We start from the raw sequence: 7,339 nt of genomic DNA, 5'->3' as shown, positions 1-7,339 counted from the left end.
GTTTAGGAAAAGAATATCAAAGAAGTGGAATGCCTATTCATCACAACATACCAATGGGTACATACTATCAATATAACTTGCATCAGTATACTAACCTTGATCATGTGGCTGAGTTAGTGTTTGCCAGATTTTTCCACTGAAAAGTTTTTTTCCAACCTTTATAAGCTCTATTTTTAGGAAGCAAGTCACTAAGTTTAGCCCACGCTCAAGTGGGAGGGCACAGAATTCAGTACTACTTCCTGGAGGAGGGAGTATCTACAGATATTATTTCTAATTCTTTTGTAAGGAAGATTTATCTCTCCTCTTCCATTTATTTATTCAGTAATTTATTCTATCAGTATAAACTCATATATATTAATATATCAGTATAAACTCCTATATATTTATATTTTTAGTTACAATGTAGTAACCACAGTATATATTTTTTGATGTGCAATAGATCTAGCTTTCATCACTGGTACTCATTTGGATTAGTTGATAGCTCAAATTATTAGATATCAACAAATCCTGAAAAGAAACTTTTAAATTACTGAAATTTTTTTGCTGATTAAAAAAAAAAATCTTTGGAAAGAAACATACAACGTTCACTGTCATTTGAAAGTAAACAGAATATCATAATTTCCCACACACTTTAATCCTCAGTTTTAAAATTAGCAATGTTTGCCACACTTTATTATCCTTTGTCCTTGTATTTTAAATAATTCATTTTTGATATATAGTATTTATATACGCTTTACTACTGTGATACCATTTCTAACATTCCCATTTATAGATGATTTGCAAGAAAAATATCCTAGACCTTATTTTCCCCCCTTTTGAAATGTAACATAAAATAATAAAAAAAATATGTTAAATGCATCTGGGGCAAAACTTTAAAACACTCATGAAATACAAATAGACTTTACTTTTAGTTTAAAAATTAGACACAGTCTTAATAAAAGCTCAGTAAGATATAAACAGTGCCCCTGCCCACCAATCTAGTGCCAAACAGAATAATTTAAACAATGACACGGACAAAAAGAATAAACATTAATGACTAAGAAAGTCATGTAACAAAGGGAAGGAGACTATAGTTAACAAATTATAAAGTTTTCACAGTTTAAAAACTGTAGTTGCTGCATTTTTTGATGACCTATAGGAAAAAAATCCAAGGTTTAGAAGTAGACTTAAATAGTACACAAAATTAATATCTAATAAAAGTAGCCTAATATTTAAAAGAGCTCCCAAAAATCAAAAAGAAAAAGACCAAAACTTGAGGGAAAAATGGCAGAAGCTATAAATGCAACCGGGACTTAAATATATGAAACTATGCTCAGTCTAAGTCATTGAATAAGGGAAAATTAAATAAGCTTATAGGGGTATTTATGGAAATATTGGGGAAATACAAATGAAGTCTATAATTTAGTTAATTGTATTGTACCTCCAAAAGGTACAAATTTTGAGTTATATAAGATGGAATGGGTTATGGGGATCTAAAGAACAGCGTGGTGATGATAGTTAACAATACTGCCTTGTATGCTTTTAATATGCGAAGAGGATAGATCTTAAATCTTTTGTACACACACACACACACAAAAACACACACATAATGGTAACTATTTAGAGGGGTGGATAGTGTTTTAGCTTGATTTGGTGATTTTTTCACATTTACTAAAGATGAGTGTCTCAATCAGAGGAGGCCAGTAATGACTAAATGTATATTGTAGTTGTAGGCATCTCTGTTGGACAGTTCCACATAATTTTGTTATTTTTAATTTCATGAACATTTCACACAGAGTCCTGGAGTGTTTTTATAATGAAATTCCCTCCCAACTCCACATGCATATATTCACTCACACCACTCTTTTTTTTAAGGGTAAAGATGGCCACTGTTTTGGTGATGTTTCTACATTTCCTTTGTGGTCTTGAATGGACATGCTGACATTTATCAGTGATTACCTGTGATTCCAAGTTTCCTTCTGTGATGAGTATGTCCTCATTCTTAGGAAGTGTGTGGAAGAAATGACCTCTGAGAAACAGTTTTAATGAAAACCTTCTTTGGTTTTAGGAACTTGGCAACTTTCATATTCATATTCCCTAAGCATTAGCCAAAAAAGTTTTGCTTATTTGCTTTATTTTTTTAATACTAGAATATAGATGGCTAAAATAGGTATGTCTAGGATACAGAGCTGATGTCAAAATTGAGGATACTGATGATAATCAAAGTACCCATGTATTGAGGGAGAAACAGTGAGAGAAAGAGAGAGAGTGAAAGAAAGAGAGAAACAACAATCTTTCGAAATCCAATTATATTGCTTATAATTGCATTCCTAATGAAGGCGAGAGACGCTCAAATTTCAGGTGACCAGGTTTTATCTTTAGGATAGAAATAAAACTAAAAATAATACATAACAAATAAATTGTGTTTTTGTATTTTAAGCCATTTTTCAAAACTTTGTGTTTAAATATGATTCATATAAGTTCATAAAAGTGATCTTGTTGCCATTTGGACTGGAGAGACCTTGGGCCCTGAGACCTCATCACAGTGCACCTGAAAAATGTTGCCAGAGTCTCTTGGTCTGTCACGAGAAAGAATTCAAGGACAAACACAGCAGATGAACAGTACAAGCAGCAAAGTTTAAAGTGAAATTATACTCTTGAGCTATGAGAGCAGGGAGCTCAGAGGGGAGCTGGGTGCTGGAGTTTGGGTTTCTATCTTTTATTGATAGTTGTTACAAGGGGGTGGAATATTCATTACTTGAGGTGCTGATTTCTTGGAAGCAGGGTGGTCTCTTCCAAGAATGTGGGTTATGTGCCTTTTCGTCCTTATTTGGTCGGGGGCTTCTAGCCTGCTTTGCCAGCCATCTTGTTTCTGTCTGGTTTGATCTGGTTTGTGGTTTTATTTTGGAATGCTACCAGAAGAGGCCTCTGACTCTCATAGTTAGCAATGACTTCCTCCTTGCTGCCCTTGCAGGCATCCTGTTAGAACCTAACTAACTGCTTACTCTAACAATTTAAACCCTAAAATTTGACATTTTCTTTCCAAGTTAGTGTAAGTCCAAGAAATAGAAATATTATAGTATTTCAAGTGGCATTAGTGTTCAGCTCACTAGAAAGTTAGGTTTGTGAGCAAGAATGGTTCATCAAGATTTTTCATGACTGGATAAAATATTCTTTCAGGACTTCTACTTCTTGTGCTTTTATTCTCTGTCCATCAGGGAAAGGCAGGCTTTCAAGTACCTCAGCTGCCTTGGCACTGAGAAGGAAGTGCTCTTGACAGAAGACACAGGGAAGAAGTGCTCTGGTTTTGAACACAAATTACATCCCTGGTTTATTAACATTCTCTTTTAAGTTTGATTGTAGGAGTCCCCCTTTTGGGGCCCCATCAACTTTCACAGTTGTGCTCCTGACAAAATGAGTAGCAGTCCTGGGACTTACCCTCTTACCTTGAGAGGCTCTGTCAGAGTTATCAGCTAACCTCACTCTAACCTGTCTCTTTACAGAACAAAGGTTTCTTTTGTGTTTTTGGTTTTTTGTTTTTTTTTAATTTTCTCCTTAATTAATACATTGAGAAAGACAAATTCAAATGTAAATCAAATGACTAGCCCTATCTACCCTTGGAGTATGTGGATCTTTTAAATAACAAAATTATAGTTACTTAGAGCTTCTACTGCCTTTTCCAGAACAAATTCATCATTTCCTTTCTAACTTTACCTACCCCCACCCAGGGATTTCTTCTCCCACAGAATGTCCTAAAATCTCCCAAGTACTCATGCTTGCCTATGAATCATGTGGTTTCATTAAGTTGTTCTGCCCATCTCTGTGCAGAATCAGTGCTCTGATGATTAAGTCAAAGACCAGGTGGTCCTGAAATGGCCTGAATTGAACCATGCTGGCCCAGTGCTTTGCTCACCCCCATCAACCTGATGCACCTATTCAGATTTCTGCTTCATCCTACTGGCTCAAATGTTCTTTTCTGAGGAGAAGCAGGGCATCTCTTCACCTTATATCAAAAAAGTCATGATGCTTAAGCAATTATGTTAGGAGAGGGATAACCTAATTCATTGTTATTTCCTTTAATTCTTTCTATGTTCATGAAAATTTACATATTTATCAAATGCATACACCTTAGCATACTCTATCAGTTTCCTATTGCTGCTGTATCAAATTACTACAAACTTAGTGGCTTAAAGCAACACAGATTTATTTTCTTACAGTTTTGGAGGTTGAAAGACCAAAATGTGTCTGACTGGGTTAAAATCAAAGTGTCAGCAGGGCTGTGTTCCTTTCTGGAGGCTCTAGGAGTAACGCCCATTTTCTTGCCTTTTCCAGCTTCTAGAAATTGCTCAGGGTCCTGCTCCAAAGCCTGCAATGCCCAGTTGAGTCTTTTTTTTCATGGCATCATTTTGACACTGACTTTCCTGCCTCCCTCTTCCACATTAAGTACCTTTGTGATTACACTGGTAGCATCTGGTTAATCCATGCTAATCTCCATATTTTAAGGTCAGCTGATTAGCAATCTGAATTCCATCTATTATCTTAATTCCCCTTGGCCATGTAACATATCCACAAGTTCTTGAGGATGGGGCCTCGACATCTTCAGATGGCCATTAGTCTCCCTCCCATACATAATTCATAACAAGAAAAGCCCAGAAAACAGGATGAGGGTAAAATTAAATTATCCTGGGAGTTGAGAGTTTGGTTTAATGACAATATGTAATTTTGAAAGTAAGAGTGATTTTGTGTCCTCATATATTTCATTGCTCAAATAGTTTTTTTCTATAGTCTCTTTGATGCCTAAATATTACAGTCTGGATCACTAGTAAAAATGTAAATGTGGGATGAAAAGGATTTTTTTTGTCTCTACAATCCATTCACGTCCTTCACCTCCTCCCTCCTAGTAGAAAGTGGTTCTTTTACTACAGTGACATATTAAAGTTATTCTCTACATCACAGTCAAAATGATCAGTAAGTGCTCTGAAATTGAACACATAAATAATTATCCCCTTGGTGGCAAGCCTTCCAGTGTTTTCTAAGTATTTTGAACACGAAATTTTGTATAATACCAATGCAATTTTATACCAAGCTAGTTGTGATACTTTCAGCTATTGATACTTTAATCTATTGAATAAAAAATATATCATAACAAAAAGTACTATGATTTACTTAATTGTTTTAAGTAAGTATATACATTATTTATCATGACACATGCATATGTTTTGGGCAATGGAACATGAAGTGATGATGTTATCTACCTATTCATTTTATGCAGCTTTGTACATACAAATATTCAGGTTCATAGGTCCTTTGTAGTTAATGGCAAACTGCTTCCTACAAGTCAAAAACCTCTCAAATCTATCTTCCTATTCTCCACCAACAACACAGTTTTTGTTTAAATATTTCAGAGCATTGCAAAATACAATTGCCTCAGTTTTGACACTTAAAAAGAGGCAAGAACTTAGAAATTTACAAAGAAAAAGTGTTGAAAATTCTGAAATAGAAATGTGCAAATAAATTGATTTTTCATTCCCATCTCTGGTAGTTGTCTACTATAAAATAAAGAAACAATTTAAAATTAATTTATTTTACAAAATTAAGATACGCTCATTAAATGCTACTTGATAATTACCCAACTTCTCAGATCAAATTCTTAAAACTGTTAAGCCTAATGTGTCTTCAGATTTTATTCCTGATGTAAGCTTTCAAGAAATAGTATGCCCACTTATGATAAACCCCAGTTCCATACAAGCGAAGACTATTTTGTGGGTATTTATAATAATACTAAAATTTCTACCTGAAACCTAAAGTACATTGTTTCACCGAGTAGTTCTCTATGCTGGAGAGATTACTGTGTTTTATAGGAAACATAATTGGAAAATAACTTTTAGAAAAATAAAAATAATGCATTTGTTGAGATATACAAACTTAACTCTCAGTGGGCAAATATCATATTCTACGTATGGTCGTAAACTTTCATTTAATTTCCCTTCTGTACTTATTGGTAAAGCTACTATTTACTGGACTATTTATTAGAAAAAAATAAGAGAGGTTGAAATTTTAAATAATCATCACATTTAAAAAGTCCTGTTTGCTTATTGAGATTTACTTAGAACAGAAGAATGTGGCAAATAAATCATGTATCTAGAATAATTGCTTAAATGAGATTACAGAAAATTTAGGTTAGTAAAAATGTAAAGGTCAATGTTAAATTATATGGTTTGGCTAACAAAATAAATCTCTTCACCTTGTCTTATTCATTTAGATAATGCTTTTAGACATTTCATCTTTCAGTTGAGATTTGGCCAAGGACTCCTAAATTTTTAAATAGCTCCTCAAGTTTACTTAGATGATGCATTTATAGTTGTTTTTAATGGAATATATTTTAGATATGTACTGTAGGCTTTTCTGATCAGATGACTGTGGTATAATTTTACTTTAACTCTTTTTTTTTTTTCTTTTTTTTTCCCTTTGTTAAAGCTTTATTGAGATAAAATTCACATATAAAATTTAGCCTTTTCAGTATACAATTCAGTAGGTTTTAGTATATTCATAGAATTGTGTAAATATCACCAATATCTAATTCTGGGACATTTTCATCACCCTAAAAAGAAACCTCCTATCAATTAGCAGTCACACCCTATTTCTCCCTCCCACCATTAAGGGCTGGTGAGGGGTGGCGGATACGAGGCGTGACTGGACAGTTCATATAAATGGGATCATACAGTATGTTGCCTTCCATGACTGGCTTCTTTCACTTAGCATTATGTTTTCAAGGTTCATTCACGTTGCAGCATATGTCAATACTTCATTCCTTTCTACTGCTGAGTAATATTTCATTTAATGGACTTACAACATTTTGTTTATCCATTCTTTAGCTGGTGCACATTTGGGTTGTTTATTTTTGAGCTATTATGAATAATGCTGCCATGAATATTCGTGTACAAGTTTTTATGTAGACTTAGTTTTCAATTCTCTTGGATATATACCTAGGAGTATAATGGCTGGGTCTTATGGTAAATCTATGTTAACATTTTGAGGAAGTGCTAAAATGTTTTCTAAAGTGCCCACCCTGTTTTAGAAACCTACCAGCAATTTAATTATTGTTGCAATTTCTACATATCCTCCCCAACATCTGTTATTATCTTTGGATTATACCCACCCTAGTTGGTGTGAAATAGTATCTTACTGTGTTTTGATTTGCATTTCTCTAATGACAAAGGATGTTGAGGACAATTTCATGTTTATTGGCCATTTGTATATCTTCTTTGAAGAAATATTTATTCTTTTCTTGTGCCCATTTTTTGACTGGGTTGTTTCTGTTTTAATTGTTGAGCTGCAAGAGTTCTTCATATATTCTGGA

The sequence above is a fragment of the Mirounga leonina genome, unplaced genomic scaffold (genome assembly GCF_011800145.1).
Source record: "Mirounga leonina isolate KUSES-001 unplaced genomic scaffold, KU_Mleo_1.0 Mir_154, whole genome shotgun sequence".
Classification (NCBI taxonomy): domain Eukaryota; kingdom Metazoa; phylum Chordata; class Mammalia; order Carnivora; family Phocidae; genus Mirounga; species Mirounga leonina.
The sequence above is the reverse complement of the archived record's forward strand: the minus strand, read 5'-3'. Positions refer to the sequence as shown.